The following is a 27,348-nucleotide window of genomic DNA, read 5'->3' on the forward strand; positions in this document are numbered from 1 at the left end:
TCAGTAGCTCCTGGCTCCTGCTGTCATACAGCTGAAATTCCCTCCTCCATTAGTAGGACTCATCTCCCCTCCCTTCAGTAGTTAGACTGGGCCTGGGAAGAGGAGGAGACTTTCTCGACCATGTTAGTTTCTCCAGGTCCCAGCCTACTGATCTGGTCAATTCCCGATATGATTGTGTGGTTGCGGACTTGGCTAGACCCCGGTGGCTGTAGCTGTGATCAGAATACACAGGGCGGAGTATTGAGTGTGGCATCTACATTAAGTGGAGCCATGAATTAGCACTACCAGATACTGTTACTTTCCAGTCATGGGGGACATGAAGACTCTAGACTTTGACGACCTTCTTGCTGATTTTGATATCCCTGATGCTTCAAGTTTGTATGTCAAGGAAGCTATCCAAACAACAAGTAATGAATAAGAAAACCATCTCAAACCAACAGGAATGTGTGTTGGAGAATCTGTCTTTGGCCCAGTCTGTTTCTGTCCCTGATATTCCAGCAGTTAGCGTTATCGTGAAAAACACCAGCCAACAGGAGTCATTTGAGGCATCTGAAAAGAATGAAAATCTCAATGGTCCAACTGTACTGCTGAATGGTTTTTGCAGCCCTGAAATGGTCCCTGATCCCCATGCTGTTGGACCAGGCTATGGAAAATTTGAACCAGGATTCATGAACGGGAACAATTCACGGAGCTACACAGAAAAAATAGAATCGCACAATGCAGAACTTTTGCCAACTTTTACACAGTTTAGCCCTATTTCTAGCCCTGAGCCAGAAGATTCTTAACAAGCAGAAGATAGCAGAGTCTCCGTACTTACCATAGTCTTCCAAGTACAATGCTGAAGAAGAATGCATGGTTAATTCTCTTAGAAAGCCCTCAGAACCAGAGCTGAGTATGTTTGATGAATACCTTAAAAAAGAGCAGAAATCTCACTGCATGGAAACAGAAAAGGCTTGATCTGAGCAAACCTGAGGTATCGACAAAAACAGCAGCTTGCTTGGTTCGTCTATGCCTTTTAGGGATGCTCAGGACAACGGCAATTCTCAGGATAAAGTATTTTCTGGTACAGGAGACTCTTTCAGGGGTTTACCAGGTATATCAACTTTGTCTTCATCTGTGCCACCTAGGCAGCGGATTAAATCTGCTCATTCTAAATTATCATCTTGAATAGCTGCTTTGGTGGCCTTGCATGCTAAAAAAGTTGCGGTGGTCACTAAGGAGGAATCTTTAAATCCTTCTAAAGACATTTATCTTTCCCTTAGGCCCCTTTCACACGTCAGTGTCTCCAGTATGTGTGGTGACAGTTCTCTCATGTACCGGAGACACTGACACAAGTAGACCCATTCAAATGAATGGGTCTATGCAGATGTCAGTGTGTTTTCACAGACCGTGTGTCCATGTGCAAAACACGCAGACATGTCCGTTTTGACACGGGCATGCAAACCGGAAAACGTACCGCACACGTGCACACGGAGAACACACATTGATGTCCTCCGTGTGCACGAAGAAGAAGCTGCTACTGTAAGGCACTGTCCCTCTGTGGCTGGTGCTGATGCCGGCTGTCATTCTCCCTGCTCTGCCTGCAAACAGAGGAGAATGATGAGTGGTATATTAATATACTGTTCATCGTTCTCCTCTCCTCACAGGCAGAGCAGGAGAGAATGACAGCCGGCTTCATCACCAGCCGCAGGGGGAAAGCGGCTTACAGTAGCGCTACTTCCCCGGCAGCCATCTGTGTGGTACTGATGCGGCACACGGTTGCCACACGTGTGCAGCACGTAGTAAACACACGGATACTGATATCTCCGGTACTGGTTTTGCCTGTACCGGAAATATCAGCACGTGTGAAAGCGGCCTTAAGGAGGGGTTTAGGATGCAGAACCACCAAATATATGTCCCAGAATCTACTCAACTTGAAGTTCTCAAACTTGTCCATGATTCTAAACTTGTAGGGCACACTGGAGTCATGAAAACACAAGAACTACTGTTTTGCTCTTTTTAATGGCCTAATTGTAGGAAGGATGTGATAAGATATGTTTCCTACTGTTTAAGATGTTCCTAGAGTAAGATGCCAAAGTCTTCTCTAGCACTGCTTCAACCTCTTCAAGTTCCATTCAGGCCTTGAGGAACAATTTCAATTAAATTTTCTCATGGACCTACCTCCATCTAAAGAAATGACAGTTATCCTTGTTGTGGCAGGTCGGCTCACAAAGATGGCCCATTTTATTCCAACTAAAGGGATTCCTACCACTGAACAAGCCACAGAATAAAAAGTCAAACTGATATTTAGGCTGCATGGAATCCCTGACAATGTAATTTCTGATAGAGGTGTTCAGATTTCATCAAGATTTTGGAAAAGCTTCTGTACAGCTTTAGGAGTTACTGTCAATTTGTCTACTGCCTTCCATCCACAATCCAATGGCCAGACTGAAATAAATAACCAAACTGTAGAACAATACCTGCACTGCTTTATTTCTTAATTCCAGGATGACTGGGTGGACTATTTACCAACAGCAGAATTTGTCTATAATAACTTCAAATACAGTTTTTTCATCCTAAAATCTATTTTTTGCTAACTTTGGCTTGCATCCATTATTTATTTTTAATCTTCCTTTTAATATTTCTGTTCCTGCTGTTACAAATAGACTTCCGGGTTGCCAAAAGTTCAGAAGGAACTAACTGAGATGTTACAAAAGTCCCAAGAAGATTACAAGATTACAAAAAAGCAGCAGATAAACATCTCAAAGCCCCTCCTACCCTTCAGGTCAGTGACAAGGTTTGGCTTTGTAAAAAAAAAATTGAAAACTAATGTACCGTCTTGTAAATTGGGTCCAAAATTCATAGGACTTTTTCAGATTTATGCACAAATTAACCCAGTTGCTTTATGTTTAAAACTTCCTAACAGCCTGAAAAGTCACCCTCTGAGAACCCGTTTCCAGGTAGAACTCAGACACTTACAGCACCATGGTGAAGAGGAGTACATTTTGTATAACATTCTGGACTCTAGAAGATTCAGAGGAAGACTACAATATTTGGTGCAATGGAGGGGTTACTGAGCAGAAGATAATTCAAGGACGTTCAAGCACCCAGGCTTACAAGAGCTTTTAATCAGAGACATCCAGAGAAGCATGCCCCTGAGATATCCAGAGGCTATCCTGGAAGGAGGGGAGTACTGTCAAGATTCGAAACCAGTGGCTCTTGTGCACCAAGCTGCAGCTCTTCCCTCTGATCTATTCAGCTTGCTGGATATTTCCTTCCTAACCCAGATACAAGTACCTGTGTTGTTTCTGATTGGCTCCACTCTGATTGAACACACTACTTAAACCTGGCATTGCACTTCCTACCTTGTGAGATTATTGCACTACTAGTCTTTAGTCAAGCTTCCTTTCATCAGCAGATCCTGTAAACTACATTGGTGCTCCTGTGTACTGACCCCTGGCTATTCCTGACTACACTACCTGCCGGTGCTGCCCCTAGTGGTTGTAATACTACTACTCCAACCCAGGTCAGTCCATAATGGAGGGATTCTATCTGAACTGTTGGAACGTGTGTCTGATTAAGGGAGATGTTGAGGGCACAGGTGGAGGAGCCAGAAGTAGTGGAGGAACAGTTAGATACAAAGTTTGTCCTGAAAGCCTTGGGGATTCAAAGACTTGTGGTGCAGCCCCTTGATCGCCTGCTCCCACAGCCACCAGAGTCACCCAGTGCCCAGTCAGAGAGATGTAATGCCCTTGGCCATGCTTATTCGTTCAAGTGTCTGTGGTGAAGTGTACTCTGGCAGACATAGATTTAGTCAAGGAACGGGTGATATTGGCTGTGACATGCTGGTGTAGTGCAGGCACAGCTTTCTTAGAAAAGTAATAGCGACTGGGCAATTGGTACTGGGGAACTGTAACGGCCATCAGCTTTCAGAAACCACCTGTATCTACCAGGTGGAAAGGCATTTTCCCCTCACCCATGACAGCACACCTGAGAGAGGGATCCGCCCCGCCAGGACAGGAACCTACTGAGACATAAGGGGTGGCACCTCTCCCCTGCTTTAGATGGGTTCCTGTCCTGGAAAGAATCCCACTGTGGCGGTGCCTGTCATGGGCGAAGAGAAGAAAGGAAAAAAAAGGACCCATGCCCCTCCCGGCGCGGGAAGAACAGGTAGCTTACCTGTAGCGCCGGCCGTCGGGTCCTGGTAGCACAGTCCCCGGTGTTCCTTGGGCTCCGGGTTTGTGTGGGCGTGGATGGGATCCCGGTGGCTCCGGGGAGCCCCCACCACGCCGCCCTCCCCTCGCGCATGCCGCATCTCGATCCCCGTGGCAGGGGAGACGCTGGCTTCTTCCGGCCGCTGACGTCAGCGGCGCTATGGATGCTGGGTGCGCCGGCTGACGTCAGCAGAAGGCGACAGTATAATGGTGCCAGGTGCGACGCCGGCCGGCTTTCTGAAGCGGTCGGCCGGCGATCGCAAGGGGGAGGGCAGGGAGACACTCACCAGGGTGGAGGCGCGTCATTTAAAAGAAAGAAGCAGCGGCAGAACGACGGTGCAAGATGGAGTCAGAGCAGGAGCGTTCAGCGTCCCTGTCTCCTTCACAGCCCTCTGGCAGAAAACATGGAAGCCATTCAAGCAGCAGTCACCCCAGCCGCAGGTCGGGGGACTCCTCAAGGTCCAAAGAGCACAGGTCGCGTGCTCCGACGCAGCCTCCGAGTCCGGTACCCTTGATTATGGGTGGTGAGTGATCTTCGTGAATGTTAGCATTATGTTAATAGGGATTTTTCTGTTGTATGCTCTACCCTGTAGGAAAGGCCCAGAAAAGCAGGAAGCAAGAAGAACAATAGGGACTGTGCTAAAAGTAAATCTCCCCTAGCAAGAGACTGGCAAAAAGATCTCTGTGCTTCGTGCATTCAGTGGACTATGGCGGAGGAAGCGCCTAGTTTCGCAGCCAATCTGATATCTGCCCTCTGGTCAGAAATGGAAGGTTAAATTACGTCCTTATTGAAAAAAGGGAAGAAAAGTAGGAAGGATCCCCCTAGTTCCCCCTCAGATTCCGCGTCAGTCTCATCTCAGGCGGAACAATCATCCTCCTCAGACTCCTCAGACAGTGAGGCGGGGGGGTAAGCCATGTTTCCCCATAGGAGACACAGATGCCCTCCTAAAGGCCATTAGAACCACAATGGGCCTACAGGAAGAAAGGGCGGCTAAAACCCTAGAGGATGTCATGTTTGGGGGGCTTCAGGAGAGGAAAAAACGGACCTTTCCTTTCCAACGAGAAAATCCAGGCGCTTATTGAGAAAGAGTGGAAGAAACCCGAAAAATCTGGGGCCCTTCCGTCCACCTCTAAGAGACGATATCCCTTTCAGCACAAGGATGCAGAGATATGCGACAAAGTCCCAAAAATAGATGCAGCAGTATCCAGGTCTTCCAAAAGGTTGGCCCTGCCCTTGGAAGACGCAGGGGTTCTTAGAGACCTGCTGGACAAGAAGGCGGACTCATATTTGAGGCACACATGGGAAGCCACAGCAGGAGGACTAAAGCCGGCGATAGCAGGCACTTGCACGGCACGCTCCCTCATGATCTGGCTGCAGCAGTTAGAAGAGAAGCTGGCATCAAGGGTCCGAAGAGAGAAAATTTTAGCAGATATGTATCTCTTGCACGGGGCAGCAACTTTTTTGGCAGATACCTCGGCGGACTCTAAGCGGTTGACAGCCAGGGCAGCGTCACTATCAAATGCTGCTAGATGCGCGTTATGGCTTAAGGGCTGTCCGGGTGACCTACAGTCCAAGGCTAAATTATGCTCTCTCCCCTGCGATGGTCGGTTCTTGTTCGGCAAGAACTTGGACGATATTCTGGAGAAAGCAAACGATAAGAAAAAAGGCTTCCTCAGATTCCCGATGGATCAGAGAAGACAGCCCTTTCGGAGGGGGAGATTCAATAGGGGGCGTCCTCCCGCTGACAGGAGAAGATGGGAGGATAAATGAAAAAAAAGTCGGGATTTATGTTTGGTGGAGGCACCTCCACCTCAAAGAAATCGCCACAATGACGCCAGTATTCCAGTGGGGTGGAGACTGGCACTCTTTTTCCAGGCCTGGGAAAAGATCTCCTCCAATACCTGGATCCTGAGCATCCTAACAGAAGGCATGAAATTCCCCTTTATTCGCCAGACAAAACCCGTGGTCGTCATCACACCCATCAGGAAGGTGACCGAAGAGCAGTTGGCCTTAGAAACAGAGATCCTGAGCCTGATAGACAAGCGGGTACTTTCCGAGGTCCCACACATACAGGAAGGAAGGGGGTTCTATTTACCCCTTTTTCTGATAAAAAAAAAAAACGGATCAATCATTCAGGACAATTATAAATCACAGACGGCTCAATCGATGGATAAGAAACCAGACCTTCAAGATGGAATCGGTAGCTACGGCAGTGAAGCTGCTACATCAAGATTGCTTCATGGCTGTAGTTGACTTAAAGGATGCGTATTATCACATCCCTATCCATCCAGATTACCAAAATTACTTGTGGGTAGCGCTTTATATTCAAGGCATACTGAGGCACTTTCAGTTCAGGGCTCTTCCTTTTGGCATATCCATAGCCCCGAGAGTTTTCACCAAGGTCATAGCGGAAATGACAGCCTTTCTCCGGATTCACGATACGGTCATAATACCATACCTGGATGATTTTCTTATAGTGGGCAGCTCAGAGGACCACTGTGCGGTGCAGTTGTCCCAGGTGATCAACACCTTGCAAGAATTATGGTGGATAGTCAATTTCAAAAAATCAAAATTGCAACCCCTAAAAAAAAACAGACCTTCCTAGGATTTATACTAGACTCAGAAAGGCAAGAGTGTCTGCTCCCAGAGTCCAAATAGAGAAGGTGCAAAATCTGGCCTTGACGGGCCGAAACCAACCATGTATGATATTGAGAAGAGCAATGTCCCTACTAGGTACCCTAACATCCTGTATTCCGGCGGTCAGTTGGGCTCAGTTTCTCACCCAGCAACTCCAGGGGGAGATATTATGAGCACAGAGGTCGCTAAGAGGGCGTTTAGAAGGAAAGCTGGAGCTTTCCTTAAAAACCAGAGACTCTCTCAACTGGTGGCTGGACGGTACAAATCTGACCTAAGGAATACCGTGGGACAGACAGACGACAGATATAATTTTAACAGATGCAAGCTCCTCGGGGTGGGGGGCACACCTAAGGGGCCTCATAGGTCAGGGTTCCTGGACACCTCAAGAAAGGGAAGCATCCTCCAACCTGAGAAAACTGTGGGCAGTGAACAAGGCCCTAAGTCACTTCATTCCGCTACTCCAGGGTTGCAATGTACGCATCATGTCAGACAACAAGGTAGCAGTGGCATACATCAACCACCAAGGAGGGACAAGATCACACTCCCTAATGGAAACGGCAAGCGACATTCTGGGCAGAGCAGAGGAACACCTACACTCCTTGACAGCCTTACACATAAAAGGGGCAGAGAACATAGAGCCAGATTTCCTGAGTTGCAATACCCTGAAGCAAGGAGAATGGGCGATAAACCGGTCCATTTTTCAAAAAATAACTCATCTTTGGGGGAAACCGGTGATAGACTTCTTTGCCAACAAGCACAACAGGCTGTGACGGACTCAGCTCCTGCTGAGCCCATTTTTTGAGTGGACCCTCTGGGTCGTGGCACCCACCCACCGAGGGCGAGCTAACCTTGTGAGAATCCACCCCCTATACAGGGAGTGTCAGGGGCAAGACCAAGGGGGTGAGTCACCACGACTGCTGGGACCAGACGGCCGGCTCAGGGGACACTAGACGAGTGTCTGACGACAAGGACGAGCAGGAAGCAAGACGAGACAAGACTTAGGTGCAAGGTAACTTCATTAGAATAACTCAGGATCACATACAGTGTAAACAAACAAAACGTGCAAGGTGCGCGCGTGGGCACGCCAAGGTCCATAACATGGTACGTGCCAGGTGGCACGCCTAGGTACAGGTAATGGCATGATGGCATCGGACTCCGGACTGCTGGCAACGATCGACATCATAAAGGCATCAGGCTGCGGACATCAGCTCCGGAGGTCAGGCCGCACTCATCCAGCTCGTGATCTCTGGTAGCGATCGACAGGTTCCGGGCATACGGCAGGCAAACCAGGGTCCAGGCAAGGAGGCACAAAGATATCCAGGCAGGGCGCGTGTTAGGGAACATGCCAAGGTCCAAGGCTAGGTGCGTGTGTAGGGGACACGCCAGGGGTCAAGGCTAAGTGCAAGGCAAGGTGCGTGTGTAGAGGACACGCCAGGGTTCAAGGCTAGGTGCAAGGCAAGGTGCGTGTGTAGGGGACACGCCAGGGTTCAAAGCGAGGTGCGTGTGTAGGGGACACGCCAAGGTTCACAAACGAGACAGGGTGCGTGTGTAGAGCCACGCCAAAGCATAGGATAAGACAGAGTGCGTGTAGAGACACGCCAAGGCACAAGACAGAGTGCGTGTAGAGACACGCCAAGGCACAAGGTACAAGATAGAGTGCGTGTAGAGACACGCCAAGGCACAAGACAGGGTGCGTTTAGAGACACGCCAGGGTCCAAGGTACAAGACAGAGTGCGTGTAGAGACACGCCAAGGCACAAGACAGAGTGCGTGTAGAGACACGCCAAGGCACAAGGTACAAGACAGAGTGGGTGTAGAGACACGCCAAGGCACAAGACAGGGTGCGTGTAGAGACACGCCAGGGTCCAAGGTACAAGACAGAGTGCATGTAGAGACACGCCAAGGTTCAAGGCAGGGTGCGTGCTAGGAGCGACGCCAGGGTTCAAGGCAGGGTGCGTGCTAGGAGCCACGCCAGGGCACAAGGGAGGGCTGCGTGCTAGGAGCCACGCAGGGGGCACGCCACACTGGCCAGTGCACACGGCTGTACACAAACACGTGGCACTTACCACGGCACAGGAGACGGCCAAGGGGAACTCACGCCGGGGTTCAATGCAAGGACAAGGCAGGGAACAAGCAGAAACAGAGCCAGGTCAGAGCGAGGACAGAGTCTAGCAGCGGAGCGTAGGCAGAAGCCCAGAGCCGGGCCAAGGGAAGACCTTGGGACTAGACATAGAAACGAGCACTAAGGAGAGGAGAAATGGTGCGTGTGCCAGGGAGCACTACAGAGCACCATAGGAGAGAGCGAGGCAGAGCAAGCAAAGACTGAGACCATAGGGAGGAACACAAAGCAAGGAATAGCAAGGCAGAGAACACAGGGAGGACTACAAGTCAAAGCATAGCAAAAGCAAGACATGGCAAAACAGGCGAGGCAGAGAACACAGGAAGGACTACAAGTCAAAGCATAGCTAAGACAAACATGGCACGAGAGACAACACAAGGCGGAATACGAGCACGGAGCGTGTGCAGAGACGCACTACAGAGCAAAGTGCAAGGGCACAGAATAGCGGGAGCAACCCCACAGACCCAGAGCCTTGCAGGGAAGCAACACAATAATCAGGCCCTGAGCATAGGAAGAGGCGGCCTGATATAGGGCATAGCACCTCCTCCTCCAGGTCAGGACCAGGGGAGCACTTCCGGGATACTAGACATGACGAGATGATAGCAGAACCAGACAGTGCAGGATCTTAGGAAACGTCATATGATCAGGGTTTCAGACATGACGAGATGATCACCGAACCAACCAGTGCAGGATCCTAGGAAGAACACATGATCCGGGATTCTAGACATGACGAGATGATTGCAGAACCAGACAGTGCAGGATCTTAAGAAATGTCACATGATCAAGGACTCCAGACATGACGAGAAGATCACAGAAGGCAGAGCAGAAACGCAGGCATCCTGTAGCTCAGACATGAGGTGAGTGTGCACACTGCTCTAGGGGACATGCAGGACAGCAGACAAAGCATGCGCATGCACATCGCTCCAGGAGTTCTTGAGACAAACAGACATGCCAGATGTGACACAGGCAAACAGAAAGGTTCTGCTCTCTAAACCCGAGGGAAAAACCATGGGCAGTGAACTCATTGCACATCCAGTGGAACTTCAGGCTGGCTTATGCATTCCCCCCAGTGGCTCTGATCCCAACAGTTGTCAGAAAAATCAGAAACGATCAAGCCAGGGTGATTCTAATAGCTCCATTTTGGCCAAAAAGGCTCTGGTTTGCTCTGCTATGAATGATGTCCCTCTCCAATCCATGGGTTCTGCCAGAAATCCCGGACCTACTAGCTCAGGGTCCAATATTCCACGCTCAGATCAAAGGATTCCCTCTGACGGCGTGGAATTTGAAAGGTCGCTTTTAATGGTTAGAGGGTTCTCCCCCGGGCTGGTGGCCACTCTGCTAAAGAGCAGGAAACCAGTGACGACTAACATCTACGGCAGGGCATGAAATAAGTTCCTACAGTTCCTAGATAAGCCGTTAGGAAATGAACCCCCGATTAGTGCCATACTGGAGTTCTTACAATCAGGGTTGCAGATGGGTTTAGCGGTGAATACACTTAAAGTTCAGGTGTCGGCACTAGGGGCGCTCTACAACTGCAAATTGGCATCAAATAGGTGGGTAGCCAGATTTATTAAATCCTGCCATAGAGCTAGGCCTATCCCAATACCCAGGATACCCCCCTGGGATTTAAACCTAGTGCTAGAAACCCTTACAAAAGAACCGTATGAGCCATTACATCAGCTACCCCTAAAGTTTCTGACCCTAAAAACGATCATTTTAGTGGCCCTTACATCAGCCTGCAGAATAAGCGACTTACAGGCTCTCTCAGTAAATCCACCTTATACGCAAGTCTTTCAGGATAGGGTAGTGTTAAGAACAGACCCCGCTTATCTGCCTAAGGTAGCATCAGATTTCCATCGGGGTCAGGAAATTGTCCTTCCATCTTTCTGCGAGAACCCAAAAAATCTGAGGGAGAAAAAATTCCATAGTTTGGATGTTAAGAGAGCTCTATTAGAATACATATCTGTCAGTAGCCAGTGGAGGAGGTCCCAGTCCCTATTCGTAGCTTTTCAGGGTGCCAGGAAAGGCTATGGGGTTTCAAAAGGGACTATTGCTAGATGGATTAGGGAGGCCATTAGTGTAGCATACTTAGCTAATGGTATCCCGATTCCTGACGGCATCAAGGCTCACTCCACCAGAGCCGTGGTGACCTCCTGGGCTGAAAAGGCAGAGGTATCAATTGAACAGATTTGTAAGGCCGTTACCTGGGCCTCACCTTCCACCTTCTTTAAGCACTATAGATTAAATCTATCCTCCTCTGCTGACTTGACCTTTGGTAGAAGGGTGCTGCAAGCGGTGGTCCCTCCCTAAGGTGTTTCGAAGTCTCCAAAAATCTCTCAGGTGTGCTGTCATGGGTGAGGGGAAAACCACCATGGTTACTTACCGGTAGCCGGTTATTCCGGAACCCATGACAGCAGCCGTATATTCCCCCCCTTTTCACCGTATGGGTGTGCACAATTAGTAGGGTGTTTTTGAGTGTTGTGGTGTTGGATTAAACATGCAACTAACCGGGAAGTCAACTCAATGCTCTGTAACCCAACTGAAGCGAGGGAGAGGTGCCGCCCCTTATGTCTCAGTTGGTTCCTGTCCTGGCAGGGCGGATCCCTCTCAGGTGTGCTGTCATGGGTTCCGGAAAAACCGGCTACCGGTAAGTAACCATGGTGGTTTCTGTGGCCAACAGACGAGATGGTGGATGTGGAGAAACGGGGTCAGTGGGTGCGCTTGTCCACTGGCCTGGCTGCCTTTTGAAAGACTGCATGGACCAGGGCTCATACCACTGAACGCCCCCTCTCTTTCCCCGTGGGCAACATGCTACACAGACAACACAGGGTTAGGGTAAAACAGTGTGGCAGTACTTTAATGAACCACAACATCCAATAGCAAACAGAACAATCCCAGCAATTACCCCCAATATGGTGCACATTACAGGGCCTAACCCTTCCGCTGACCCACCTGGATAACGGTAGATGTTACCTCAGAGCTCTCAGGGTCGATATTCCACCTGTGATATACTGTACACACAGAGATGAGATATTGGCAAGTGTAGGGAGATGACCGAGAACAGTCCATAGAGTCCATACAAGGTCCAAAGTCAGTTGACACAACTTCAGAGCTCCCAGGGTAGCTATTCCACCTGTGATATACACACAGAGAAGAGATAACAACAAGCGTAGGGAGGTGGCAGTCCATACTGTCCATACAAGGTCCAAAGACAGTTGACATGAGAGTAACCACCTGGCTTATCCGACCAACTCGTTGGAACTGGGTGACCGGCGGGTCCCAAAAACTGGCTTTCTCCAAACATATCCATGGTTCAGAGATGGTCACTGGATCAGATCTGTGTCCTTCCAACCGGAGCCGATCACTCCTAGGTTGTTTTCCTTAGAATCATAGATCCGTGTCCCTCATGATGGTGCCATGATGAATTGACTGCAGTCCTCTCGCTGGTCCGTTGAGTGTTGTGCAGACTGGTAGCTCTCTTTGTGATGAGATCTGGTCTCTCTGTCTCAGGGTCTTTTTATACCCCAGGCAAGTAAGCTATTTTTAGAATTACCCAGTGTGCTTCAGTTCATCCTCAGAGCCTTTCTCTATCTACCCTCCAAGTCAACAAACTGGTTATAGAATACAACACACAATTAGCATATCAGCTCACAATAAACACAGATAAGCACACACTATGTACAAGTCACTATTACAGACTTTCACAGTATGTTAAATGGTATGACTATGCAAGTTTGTCTTCTTGACCCACCAGACAAACACTTAAATCCACAAGGCAATATACAGATAAAAAGTCAATTCTTGTGGGTTTACAAAAACATGGTTGTCTGGGAAATTAAGATACAATCTGGTTTCTTCACATTGCTCCCCCATCTTAATTAACCAGCAGGATAGGCTTATGGTCATCCTTCTCCACTTATGGGGAGCAGTCCACAACATGTCTTTATGCACAGTCACAAATGTAAGCGGTCTCACCTTAATGACACAAAACATTGTATCATCCAGTTTCTTCAGAGCATATTCCAAGTCCTCCTTACGACAATAATCTCCACACTCAATTGAAGAGTAGCAACTGGTATCCATTGGGTCCACGCATGGCTTCCTCCGCATTCCATGGTTTCTGGATTAAGTCCCATAAAATCTGTTGAAGCTGGAACATCTGTAGTTTCCGTCTCTTGTTGAGGTCACATACTCACTCTGGTCTTTTTCCCATGGCTGAGTTGGAGGGGTTGGACATAGTAGCGTCCGAAACCTGCTGTGTATGCCTCATCAATGGTCTGCTGGGTATGTCTGTATGCCTCCCTGGTTGTGGAGCCCTGGACGGTGTGTGAGAACACCAGCCCCCTGCAGCTCCACGGGTTCCGCAGGGCTGAGTAGTATTCCACTGCTGCCACCAATTGTGGAGAAACGGGGTCAGTGGGTGCTCTTGTCTGCTGGCCTGGCTGCCTTTAGAAAGACTGCATGGACCAGGGCTCGTACCACTGAACGCCTGCTCTATCTCCCCATGGGCAGCATAATGCACAGACAACACAGGGTTAGGGTAAAACATTGTGGCGATACTTTATTGAACCACAACACCAAATAGAAAACAGAACAATCCCAGCAATTACCCCCCACATGGTGCACATTACAGGGCCTAACCCTTCTGTTGACTCGCCTGGATAATGGTAGATGTTACGTCAGAGCTCTCAGGGTCGATATTCCACCTGTGATATACTGTACACACAGAGAAGAGATATTGGCAAGCGTAGGTAGATGACAGAGAACAGTCCATAGAGTCGGTACAAGGTCCAAAGCCAGTTGACACAACATCAGAGCTCCCAGGGTCGCTAATCCACCTGTGATATACACACAGAGAAGAAATAACAACAAGTGTAGGGAGGTGGCAGTCCATACAAGGTCCAAAGCCAGTTGACACGAGAGTCACCACCTGGCTTATCCGACCATCCCCATGGAACCAGGCGACCAGCGGGTCCCAAAACCTGGTTTTCTCCAAACATATCCATGGTTCAGAGATGGTCACTGGATCAGATCTGTGTCCTTCCAACCAGAGACGATTACTCCTAGGTTGTTTTCCTTAGAATCATAGATCTGTGTCGCTCGTGATGGTGCCATGATGAATTGGCTGCAGTCCTCTCTCGTCCGTTGAATGTTGTGCAGACTGGTAGCTCTCTGTGTGATGAGATCACATCTGGTCTCTCCGTCTCAGGGTCTTTTTATACCCCAGGCAAGTAAGTTATTTTTAGAATTACCCAGTGTGCTTCAGTTCATTCTCACAGCCTTTCCCTATCTATAGTAACAGTATAGAAGGTAACGAATAACATGATATAGGTAGATGGTTGACCCAGCTTAGGGGAAGTTATTTTTTTCACTATGGAGAAAATTGGCTTCTACTCTGTGGGCTTTTTGCCTTCCCCAGGATCAACAATGCAGAACAGCTGCACTAAAAATAGGCTGAACTAGATGGACATAAGGTCTTCCTTCAGCCTTCAAAACTATGTTACTATGTATGTTACTATGCTACCTTCGAAGTCAAACTGGTTATAGAATACAATACACAATTAGCATATCAGCTCACAATAAACACAGATAAGTACACACTATGTACAAGTCACTATTACAGACTTACACAGTATGTTAAATGGTATGCAAGTCTGTCTTCTTCACCCACCAGACATAAACACTTAAATCCACAAGCCAATATACAGATAAAAAGTCAATTCTTGTTGGTTAACAAAAACATGGTTGTCTGGGTAATTAAGATACAATCTGGTTTCTTCACAGTGGTGTTCAAGCTCTTAGCTTTGTCATGCGTAGGAGGAAACAATCTTTTATGTGACCACAACTGCGGTACCATGGGCTGGCTGCAATGCTGAGATTGGGCAGAGTATGGTGAAGAAGACAAACTGCTGGACCATGAGAGAGGTGCAGGTGGTGATGTTAAGGTGGATTGAAAAAGTTGTGGTGTGCTCAGTATCTAAGATCGGTCAAAAACATGTGCGCTTCCATTACAGCTGATGGCGGGCTCTCAGTCAGCATGACTAGAGTGGGTAAAGAACCTGAGATTCTGCAGTCAAAGACCTGCGTCTCAATAGTTGGCACAGTAACAGGAGGAGAAAGAAGCAGCACATACAATTGATGAGGTGACTGATGGTTGTTGAGGTCCACTGGTCCGCATTATTGCATAGTGGGAATCCCACAGTAATGCATGTTGATTGCGCATGTGAAGTTTCATACACATAGTAGTCAAATTATTGCACTTTTTACCTCGACTCAGTTTTTTTTGCAAAGTTGGCAGATTACATGAGTTGGCTCATCCTTTGCAGTGTCAAAAAAGGCCCAGGCTAGGTAACCCTTGCCACCCCTGCAAGTTGCAGACTCGAGAACGCTGCTGGTCATAGGCACAGTTGTGGCTAAGGATGCAAAGCTCATCGTGGCTGCATCACTACGTGTCTGCGATGTACAGCGCAACGTAACATCAGAATCACCTCCACCCAAGGGTTAACGTCTGAAGACGAGGGTCAGGATGCTGTTCGGACCGTACTTCGTCCTGCCTCCCATTCAAGCTAAAAAAAATTTTGGGCATGTGTGCAGATTTCCTCCTCTTAGCTCTGCGAAGCTTTTGAGTACACTTCTGATGAACATGGCATAGAATGTGTGAACAGCTCTTCAGACTCATCCATTTGTGATTCCGTACAGTCATTTGAACGGTTGGATAGTTGGGATGCAGGGGGGAAGTAAGGGGAATTTGGGTGCCACCTCTGTGGACTGTACAGGGTGTGATGTTGAGGTGGAGGACGAGGAGAGGCCACTTGAAGCTGCACTTGCCATCCACTCGAGTCCATGCTCTTTTTGGGCATCATTAACCTTCATCAGTTACGTACCAATAGTTCCAGAACAAGTGTAAGATAAACAGCAGTGGATGCCATGTCAGAACACAGATGCCTGCACTCACTAACCTGTTGCTTACTTCAACAGTGAAGGCATTAAGACTGTTTATCTTAGTGATGCAGATATATTTGTCTGTGCCGCTATACACTTGTTCTGGAACTATCTGTACGTAACTGATGAAGGTCCTTGGGACCAAAACGTTTGTTTAGTACTACAAATAAAGCAACTATTCACCGGCATTAAGTTGAGTGCCAGGTTCTATTTATACAGTAACATAAGTTGTCAGTTATCTTTGCATAGGACATGACATTGCTTCACTAGTGCTTTCACAAACATTGCCACCTACCCCACTTACACCTTGAACACAAAGCCTAATTCCCCTTCCACCACAGCCTCGCTTTTTCCCAGTTATGTTGCTCAGATAGTGTGGTAGGAGCACAGTATTAGCAACAAAAAATTAGGTTTTAAACTCTGCACCACCTCTGCAAACAGCTGAATTTCAGCGATAGTAAATTAAAAGTTTAAAGATGGCGTGCTGTATTGGATTAGTCACAGAAAAAAAATTGTTTGAGTGTGGCTGAGGCCTGTATGACAAAGAAGTTATGCTACAAAAAAAATTCAAAGTCAAATCCCTTACTGTATGACCTTAAGAACAGAATAATTTTTTGTGGCTTATGGATAAAGCCTCTATAACACACTAGATGCTACAAACTATTTTAAAGACAGGTCCCCTACTGTATGACACTAGGAACAGAAGAATTTTTTGTGGCCTATGGATCAAGCCTCTATAACATGCTAGATGCTACAAACTATTTTAAAGTCAGGTCCCCTACTGTATGATGTTAGTAGATTTTTTGGGGACCTGTTTATAAAGCCTGTAGAACATTGACTAGATGCTCCAAACAATTTCAGTGACATGTCCCCTACTGTATGACATTTGTAACAGAAGAATTTTTGGGGGCCTGTCGATAAGGCCTGCATAACATTGAAAAGATGTTCCAAAAAATTTCAAAGTGACATGTCCCCTACTGTATGACGTTAGTACAGAATAGTTTTGGGCCTGTTATTAAAGCCTGTAGATCATTGACGAGATGCTCCAAACAATTTCAGAATGACATGTCCCCTACTGTATGACGTTAGTAACAGAAGAATTTATTTGGGCCTGTCGATAGGGTCTGTATTACATTGAGTAGATGCTCCAAACAATTTAAAAGTGAAATGTCCCCTGCTGTATGATGTTAGTAACAGAAGAATTTTTTTGGGCCTGTCAGTAAGACCTGTATAACATTGACTAGATGCTTGTATGAAAACGAAGGAGAAAAGCAGCGGGGGAAGTTGCACTGTCACTAGTGAGCGCTTACCAACGGAGATATGCACGGGCACCCAGGAATAGGATAAAACGCACCCGATGCGCGTTTCACGTCCACCTTGGTCGCTTTCTCAAGGGGAGTGAGGTATGAGTGGCCGGCCAGGACCTTTAGTAACGCTGGCAACTGATCATGTGATCAGTCACGTGTTATCAGCGGGCCAATACATTCGGCATAAGCGGCGCATGCGCCGTGTCACCTCAAGGTCCTTCATGAGCCAGCAGGGGTCAGGCATCCAGACACACGCATGGGGAAAAGACCAACTGTTCCTGCATCCGCAGGTTCCACTCTCTCCCGATTCTCAGTAACTTCAGAGAACTCCAACTCTTCAGCATCAGGCACTCCGGAGCCTTCGTCATACTGAGCCATTTCACCCTTTTCCGGGCATTGCAGATGTCAGACTAGTACAGGTCTGTTTTAATTCCAGCCCTACCTCTGCGCTGGAATTTGTCAGAGATATAGTGACCTCCTTTTCAAGGACAGTAACCTGATCTGTATCTGACCCTGTCTCTCCCACATCATCTCTCTTGTCAGATGGTGTAGCCTGTCTATTATTTTAACTCAGCTCCATCTTACTGCACTCTCTTTTCCTGGCGTTCGAGTCACAGTCAGAATTGGAGTCACCCCCACTCACCCTGTCATCCTGGAATAGCAAGTCCCCACTTAAACAGGTGTTGGACCCCTTTCCTGGAGCTACCCCATTTACCACGGTCACACGTTTGGTCACCCCAGCCAAGTCCCCGAGTTGGTCAGACCCTCACTTTCTCTTGGTCACCCGGAACTCTGGGCAATCGACCTTAGGTGGTGCTAACTCCTCCTTTGAGCCACCCCACACTTCATCAACTTCCCATGCATCTTCAAACAACACAAAATCCCGGCCCCTCTCAAAGGGGTACAATAAGTTTGGTGGTATACTGCCACCTTGGCACTCAACACTTTTGGACATCTCAATCCTCACTCTGTCCACAGTATAGTCCACAGTGACCCCATGGTTGCAGTGAACCTTGACCTTTTTCTCGGTCAGGCAGAAAACGAGAGGAGTTCCTGTCCAGCCATCTAGAAACTCCTTCATCGTGTAGCATCACGGTACACACCTGCGGCTTGTCGTCATACAGAAAGTCTATGTCGCATGCGGAATAAGAACACAAACACTGCTGTTCCCCAGACATGTCCAATGAGGTAACCGGTGCCGCCCCTTTTGGGTCACTATCCCCTTTTGGGACTCCGCCTCCCTCTGGGACTCCACCCCTTTTTGGGCCACCACCCCAGTTTGGGTCACCGCAACCCTTTCTGGATTTCCCCATGTCCCCTCTAAAGGCCTGTACACAGCAGTCTATCTGCCCCAACAGTATCACAGTACACTTATGTCTTTCTGGGCTTGTACTGGCCCTTTAAAAGCTTGTGTGACCTGGTTCATACTGTCCTCTTACGATACCTCACCAGCTCCTGTTGCAGCCACAAACCACGGCAGCTCCTGCAGAACCTCTTGCTGCAACTTGCAACTGCACAAGTCCCTGCACGTCTCCACACAGCAGACTTCGTGGACCCACCGATCCACAGCCAGACACTTGTCACCTTCTTGGCCCTGCCGAACCACCGCAAGCTGTCTTGAAAAAAAAAAAATTAGTGACCCTGCTGAGCCACAGCAATCACCTTAAGCTTTATACAAAAAAAAAAAAAACACAGTCTCTCACTGACCCCGGTCAGTACAACATGGACTCCTGTCCGTTGCCTGCTGGTGTCGGCCAGACAGGTTCCTGGGTACCTCTTATCCACAGAAGCAACCTATGGCCACTTCTCACACAGTCTTTCACCGACCCCGGTCAGCATAACACGGTTGTCAGACCATACGCTCTCCTAGCTCAGAGTTGCCAGCACTGCAACATGTGCTTCTTGGACCGTTGCCCGCAGTCTATCACCAATTGTAAGGTTTGTACTCACTCAGCTGCAACAGGAGGGAAAACAGGCCGCATGTTTCTTTAAAAGGGTCCGTGAGGGATTGCTTGCTCCATAAATCTCAAAGCAACAAAATAAGGTTTCCAGCCTTCACAGCAGTCGAAAGCAACATAAACAGTCCTTAGCTGGGCTTTGTTCCCTCAGGACCTATGAGCACACAGGCTAGGGCAATATCCAGCCTGGAGGCTCTGTCTTGAGCCATACACAGCCCACACTGTAATGTCCAGCCTGGACACATGGAAGTCTGTACACACTGCCAGACTCCCAAAACACTCTCTCACATGTGCTAAACACCTCAATTACATAGCCCTGTAACCACACCCATAGGTGAGGTATGGATAACATGGGCTGGTCACATGGTCATGACCTCACTACAGGTCCTGACACCTGCAGGTCCTCAAGGAAAACAGTGGTACAGTCAACACCCTCACCCAAAGGTGAGTCAATATGGGTAGCCAGACCCTCCCATCTCTCATAGCTACCCGCAACACGGACCCAGTTCACTAAATGACATCTTTAGTGCTCATGTACACTAGAGACAAAATACTCCGGGTTGCATCACAGGGAGCATCCATCCCTGTGACATATACCTCTCATTTACCATGCGACCACCAGTCACCCCACAGTCTAAAGGAAATTTTTGTGAAAGAAATGTAAATGTTTATTTTTTCTTCCACATTTCAAAATTTCCTGTGGAGCACCTGAAGGGTTAATAAACTTCTTGAATATGGTTTTGCGCACCTTGAGGGGTGCAGTTATTAGAATGGTGTCACTTTTGGGTATTTTATTTCATATAGGCCCCTTAAAGTCACTTGAAATGTGATATGGTCTCTAAAAAATGGTTTTGTAAAATTTGTCGAAAAAATGAGAAATCCCTGGTCAACCTTTAACCCTTAACTTCTGTAAGGTTTGTACTCACTCAGTAGCAACTACCTACACATTTGTTCTTAGGCACATTTTTTGCTTTTCATTAAGCCCTGGAGATCCCCTTTTTAGGCCGGTTTCACCTGTCCTGATATTTCTGGTACCAGAAAAAAAACAGTACCGGACATATCAGCGCCCATGTGTGTAATACTATAAGTACCATACGTACCAGCACCTGGGAAACAGCAGTCGCCAGGTGCTGAAGACAGCTCTCATTATTCTTGTCTGCTATGCCGGTGATCAGTGCGAGCAGGGGAGAATGATGAGAGTTATATTCAGACTGACAGCTGGATTCCCACTGCCTGTAGACAGTGAGCCCTCGTGGGCAGGGTCCTCTCTCCTTCTGTACTTGTGTTTCCCTGCTAATGAGAGCAGGTGATGGCTGATGGGACTACTACTCCTATTAGCCTACACATGCTGCTGCTAACAACAGTAAGAGATCAGGGGGTGGCTGATGGGACTGCTACTCCCAGCAGCCTACACCTGATGCCGCTAACAGTAAGAGAACAGGTGGTGGCTGAATTAATCATCCGCAACCTGTGGTATAAATATATTTAAAAAAGGCGTGGATTCCACTGTATTTTTGATAACCGGCCAGGCCAAACTGATAGCTACAGGCTGCAACCTTCTGCTGTCAGCAAGGCTAATTATCATGAATACAGGGGTCCCCACGCATTTTTTAAAATTATTTTAGGGTATGTGCACACGTTGCAGATTAGCCTGCGGAATTTTATGCATAGAATCTGCACCTCTTGGCAGAAAATGCAGGTGCATTTTTTATGCGGATTTGATGCAGTTTTTCATGCATTTTTTCATGAGGATTTGTATGCATTTTTGTAAGCTAAATAAAGATATGTTCTTTAACAAAAAACGATTTGTGATGTCATTTCTTGTCCAACCTCCTCTTTTACATTTGTCCAACCCACACTCCATTACACACAGATAGACAGATGATAATAGATAGATAATAGATAGATATGTGATAGACAGATATGGAATAGATAGATATGGTATAGATACAATGATACTTAAATAAAGACACACACACACTCAAAATCTTCACGCAATATCTTTAATTTAAAAAAAAAAGGGGAAAAAATGGTGTGGGCTCCCGCGCAATTTTCTGCGCCAGCAGGGGAAGGTCGACGGCCGGGGCCAATATTTCTAGCTTGGGAAGGGGTTAATAATTATGGAGCCTCCCAGGCTATGAATATCAGCCCGCAGCTTGCCTTTACTGGCTATTAAAATGGGGGAGCACACCAAAAATAAATGAAATGGGGGCCGCCTATAATTAATAGCTAGAAAGGCTACACAGACAGCTGTGGGCTGATATTGAAAGCCTAGGAAGGGGCCATAAATATTGGCGTCCCCCTGGCTAAAAATAACAGCACCCAGTCGCCCCAAAATTGGCGTATCTGTATGATGCACCAATTCCAGCACTCCGTGTAGCAGTGGCATATGGGGTAATAAGGGGTTAATATCACCTTGCTATTGCAAGGTGACATTAAGCCTGGTTAATAATGGAGAGGCGTCAATAAGACGCCTCTCCATTATTAATCCTATAGTTTGAAAGGGTTAAAAAACACTACACACATAATAAAGTATTTTAATGAAATAAAACACAACATGGTTTTCCAATTAATAACGCGTGTCCCACGATGATTTCCCCTATAGAAGAGTGACATCGGGTGATGTCACTGCTCTATAGGTCTTCCCACGATGCACTGACAGGAGATAATAATCCTGCAGTGCATCACTGAAGAGGTCAAGTGAGTTCCTTCTCCCACTTTACGGCAATGCTGTGTGGGAATTTTCTCACACAGCGTTGCCAGGTAAGACAACGAACTTAAGTGACCTCTCTCTTCCAGCAGCAGTGAAGGTATATACTCTGCGGAGGATTACCTCCACTGTCAGTGCATCGTGGAGGCCATGTATAGCACTGACATCACCCAATGTCAGTGTTCTACACCGGAGATCATCGTGGGACGCTCGCTAATAATTTGACTACATCGGAAACGTAAATATAGGTTGGTTTATTATTTTATTTTTATTAAAGGAGACGAGGGTGTCGGGGAATTAGGTGTATATGGTGAGTATGTACTCTATGTTATGTGTTGTATGTTATGTGTATGTTCTGTCTGTTATATGTTGTATGTTCTGTATGTTGTTTTTTTTTTACTACTGATCACAGCCATTGTCTGATGGGACTACTTTCCCATCAGTGGCAATGCTGTCATTGTCAGCATTCATTCCCAGAAGGGAGCAGTAGTCCCATCAGACAATGCTGCTTACACAGACACACACACAGACAGGAACACACGCAGACACACGAATACAGACACATACACGCACACAGTTACCGCCCACACACTTCCCTCCTCCCAATCTGCAGCGTTTCATCCGCAGCAAATCTGCAGATCTTTTTTAGTTTCAACAGTTTTATTGAAAAGGAAACATCATTAAACATGAAGTACATTCACATTAAAGTTCAAGGATCCCCTCGCAGGGGGAAGTATATAAGAAAAAAAAACACAATATGTTGTACATTATCCTTGACTTAGTAATATCAATCTATTCTTAACAGAGTAGGGAGGGAAAGAGGGGGAATGTATAATGAGTGCCGATAATATAAAGTAAATAAATAGACGTGAGGTACCAGAGAGTACACTTCAGAGACTATAATTGTAGGAGACAGCTACCATGTCAGCACGCTATGTGGATAAAGATATCATCCTGGAAAGGTCATCATCCCCATGTGCCCGAATCTAAGGGTCCCAGATATTACGAAAAACATCAAGTGAATCAGATCTAATGGCTTCTATTTTCTCGTATAACATTATCAAATTAACCCTTCTCTTCACCTGCGTTATTGATAGCGTACTAGTCTTCCATCTGCTAGCTATGTGGTTCCTCGTTGCCATAGCAATAAAGTCAATAAGATGACAGGTCCCATTATTGGCATTGATTGGTCTGTCTCCCAGCAATAGTACTGACGGTGACAGAGGCAATTTCTTACCCAGTATAGTGTCAATTAGTTTTACCACATCTTTCCTGAGAGACTTTACTATCGGGCATGTCCACCATATGTGGAGGGTATCCCCACTATCCGTGCACCCTCTAAAACAATTGCCAGGAATAGGTTAAATATTGTGCAAGAAGCTAGGTACGTAATGAGTCCTATGAAGCAATTTAAGGGATGTTTTGGTGAGTGAAACTTGATTACTACCTCTCAATATGTTCTCGTAACATCTGTACCACCTTTGAGGTGTAAGGGAAATTTGTAGGTCAACTTCCCATTGCTCCATAAATTTCAATTTAAAGCCGTCTCTAGGTTGATTAAATATAGAATAAAGATGGGATATAAGGCCATTACCAAGGGGGTCATATAAACATTTTAACTCGTACATTGTAGGTTTTATGTTTGGAGAACCTACTGTAAGATTTTGCAGGAAGTGGAAAATTTGTTCCAGTCTAAAGACCTCAGAGCTCGGAACTTGATATTTTGCGGCAAACTCTTGTTTTGACATTAGCTTAAAGTGGGTAGATAGATTTTGCAGCCTAGTTAATTTATTCTGCTGCCACCACGTATGGTTCCGAGACGTAACTCCTGGCAAAAACATGGGGTTATTAAACAAGTTTAAAATAGGGGAGGGGTGAGATTGTAGTGCAAATTGGAATCTGTTCGCCCTCCAGACACGTAGGGAGTGAGAAGTACACGGCGAATGTAGAGTTAGGTCCTTCGGCAAAGGTGCCGTGGCCCAAATTAGGCTCTCCAAGGAATAAGGTGCTATCAGCGAATTTTCTATTTGTGGCCAGATGGGGGCTTGTTGTTCTGCGTTGACCCCTGCCAGCTGGGCAATCTGGGCTGCCCTGTAATAAAGAGAAAAGTTTGGTGGAGAGACTCCTCCCTGTTTTTTGTCTGTACAAAATTTGCTGAGAAATACGGGGTTTTTTATAATTCCAGATAAAACGTGTTATATGCGAGTTTATCATTTTGAAGGTCAACAGAGGCACTGGGATAGGCAACGATCGAAACAAATATAGGAACTGAGGCAGAATGACCATTTTAATCGAGTGGACTCTTCCTAAAAAGGAAAGAGACGGGGAGGACCATTTTGATAAAGATTGCGTTAGTTTTTGGAGAAGAGGGGTATAGTTATGCTTAAATAGTGTGAATTTGGATACTGTAAGGCTGATTCCTAGGTATGTAGGTAATATAGTTCTTCGAATGGTGGAAATTCTCCAAAATTATGGTTTGTTCGGAAGGAGGAGTATTAAGAAACATAATTTCTGATTTGTCAACGTTGACCTTCAAACCAGAAATTTCCTCAAAATATTTAAGTGTATTTATAAGATTAGGCAGGGACACATGTGGGTTCGTCAAAGTCAAAAGAAGGTCGTCAGCAAACAGACTAACCTAGTATTCACGTTTACCTATAGTTTAGCCTCTAATGTCGTGGTGTAGGCGGATCTTTTGCACTAATGGTTCCATCACCATAGCGAATAGAGCTGGAGACGAGGGGCAACCCTGCCTAGTTCCCCTATTAATAACTATTGGTTCTGGAGAGGTTGAGGGTAGTTTTAAAAACGCTACCGGGTTGTTGTAGAGGAGTTTGAGCGAGTTGATTAATTGTTGCGACATCCCCAATTTGTGCATTATATTAAACATATATGACCAGGAAACAGTATCAAAAGCTTTTTCTATATCTAAAGCAAGTATAGCTAAGGGGGTTTTACGTTTATTGGCATTATGAATAAGGTTTAGGCTTTTACGGATATTATCTGGGGCCTGCCTTGTTGGGATAAAACCCACCTGATCTTTGTGAATAAGGCTAGGTAAGCATTTATTTATTCTGTTAGCTATTATAGAGGAAAAGATCTTGAGATCCACATTCAATAGGGATATTGGCCTGTAGTTTTTGGTGAGTAACGGGTCCCTCCCTTGTTTTGGGATAACAGTGATGTGTGCTGTGCAAAATTCCGGCGGCATTGCTTGGTCTGTTAGCATGTTATTGCAATAGATTTGGATATGTTTAAGCAGGGTATTTGAGAATTTTTTAGAATATACCCATCAGGCCCCGGAGCCTTCCCAACTTGTAGGTGGTTTATTATGGATGAGATTTCCTCTTCGGAGATAGGAGAGTGTAGTGTGGCAGCGCAATTCAAGGTTAGGGAAGGTAATGTCACATTAGTTAAAAAGTCCTCCAGTTTGGGCATTGAGAAATTTGCACTGTCAGTGTATAATTTTTGATAGTAATTTTGAAACGTTTTATAGATTTTATTAGGATTAAAAGTAGTTTGAGACTGTTCGTCTTTTATAGAAAAGATTGAGTTTAATCGTTCCTTCTGTTTTAATTTTCGATCAAGCATTCTATCCATTTTATTAGAAAACCGATAAAATGTTGCTTGCGTCCATCTAATTGCCCTTTCAGTGCGGGTCGTTAATAGAGTATTTAGCTTTAGCTTTAGATCATAAATTTGCTTAGTTAAGTATAATGAGGGGTGTAACTGGTTGGCGGTCTCTAATTTATAGAGTTCATTCTCGAGACTCAATTGCTCCTGGAGACGATTTTTCTTTCTTTTGGATGCCACCCTAATGAGTACCCCTGTGATATATTTTTTATGAGCCATCCACACATTACCGAAAGAGGCGACGGGGGTGATATTAGAGAGAAAGAAAGTATTAAGCTCTTGTTCGACCAAAAGTCGAGTCTGAGGAACAGACAATAGGGATTCGTTCAGTCTCCATGTGTACAAACGTGTATTTGCTACACCCAGTTTAAATACAGAAAGTACACTATCGTGGTCAGACCAAGAGGAGGGGATATGTCTGGAATACATCAGTGATGGTGTATTCTCCGAGTTGGTGAGAACCCAGTCTATCCTGGAATAACAATGAAAAATCCTAGAAAAATATGTGCAACCTCTTGACTGTTTATGGGACTCTCTCCATGTATCAACCAGATGATGAGCTTGAAGGATATTTTCAAGTATAATTTTATCCTTCCTTGACATATCTGACCTGTTATTATTAGAGCTATCAAGAGTGGGGTCTAAAATCAGATTGAAATCACCCCCCCATATGACAGTATCATAGGGGATGGACCTCAGGGATTTTGAGATGGATTTAATTGTTTTCATTTGTAATGTCGGGGGTGCATAACAGTTAACAAGACAGAGTCGCTTCTCCTGTACCGTGCCCCAAAGGATTATGTATCTTCCCTCTGCGTCCACAGTCATACCCTCCTGCACAAATGGGAAAGAATTATGAAGGAAGATGGCTACTCCCCTCTTTTTTTTATCATGAGAGGCAAGAAAAAATCTAGAGTAAAGCTCATGGAAAAATTTGGGGGATGAATTATTAGAAAAATGGGTCTCCTGTAGGAATAGCACATGAGGGGAATGCTTCAGGTAATCAATAATCTTTTTATTGGTGAATTGAACCCCCTAACATTGTGTGAAAGAGTCTTAAACATTTGGTTTGGTAAAATAAATTCTAAGTAAATCTCTGAGTAAAAAACCATCCAGGATGGATACTTTCACGTCATCTATCGATCTAGGAACCTGTTTGTAAAACATCAGCACTCTGTTAGTGGAAGGGAGGGAGGGAAAGCAACAAAAAATATAAGAACATGAGAAATGGTCACAACCAATGACCAGTATGCGGGATAAAGTGTGCCGGCCCAATATTAAGAGGACCAGAAGCAACAGCAGCCCAAATTGAAGTGGCATACTTACTCCAGGGGCACAGCGCCCAGAAACAAGAAAAAAGTAAACAATATTATATGAAAATTGTCAAAAATCATATCAGGTAATAATACTTATCAGAACAATGTCTCAGCATTTTGATTGCTCTTTGAATCTGTTCCAGTACAAACACCGGCAATGGTTTCAAGGAGTAGACTGTTCGTTATGCTGTGTTTTATTGGGTCTAGTACGGCAAACTTCTATCCATTCTCTACGAGGCCTCTGTCTCTGTGGTACAGCCCCTGGTTCTGGGACCGGGATGCCTGCTTTTTCCAGTACTTTTCTGCCTTCTTCAAGATTTCTTGGAAAGTAGGTGGAATTGTTATGTGAGAAGATTAGAGCATGTGGAAATCCCCACCTGTATTTGATATTTGCTTTTATTAAGGCAATTGTTGTCTTTCATGGCCTTTAGAGTCGCTGGGCAGATGTCAGGGAACAAGGACACAGTATCTGGAACGTCTGGCAGCTTATTCAATCTGCGAGCAGCGGATAGAATTAGGTCTCTGGATTCCTC

The 27,348-nt window shown here is 46.1% G+C and overlaps 1 pseudogene; it reads left to right on the forward strand.

The window, feature by feature from the left end:
* Positions 1 to 307: 307 nt before the first annotated feature.
* On the forward strand, positions 308 to 26,989 carry LOC141082589 (zinc finger protein 592-like; annotated as a pseudogene).
* The last annotated feature ends 359 nt before the right edge of the window (positions 26,990 to 27,348 follow it).

The sequence above is a fragment of the Dendrobates tinctorius genome, unplaced genomic scaffold (genome assembly GCF_039654945.1).
Source record: "Dendrobates tinctorius isolate UK_male_01 unplaced genomic scaffold, ASM3965494v1 ptg000018l, whole genome shotgun sequence".
In the NCBI taxonomy this organism is placed as follows: Eukaryota; Metazoa; Chordata; class Amphibia; order Anura; family Dendrobatidae; genus Dendrobates; species Dendrobates tinctorius.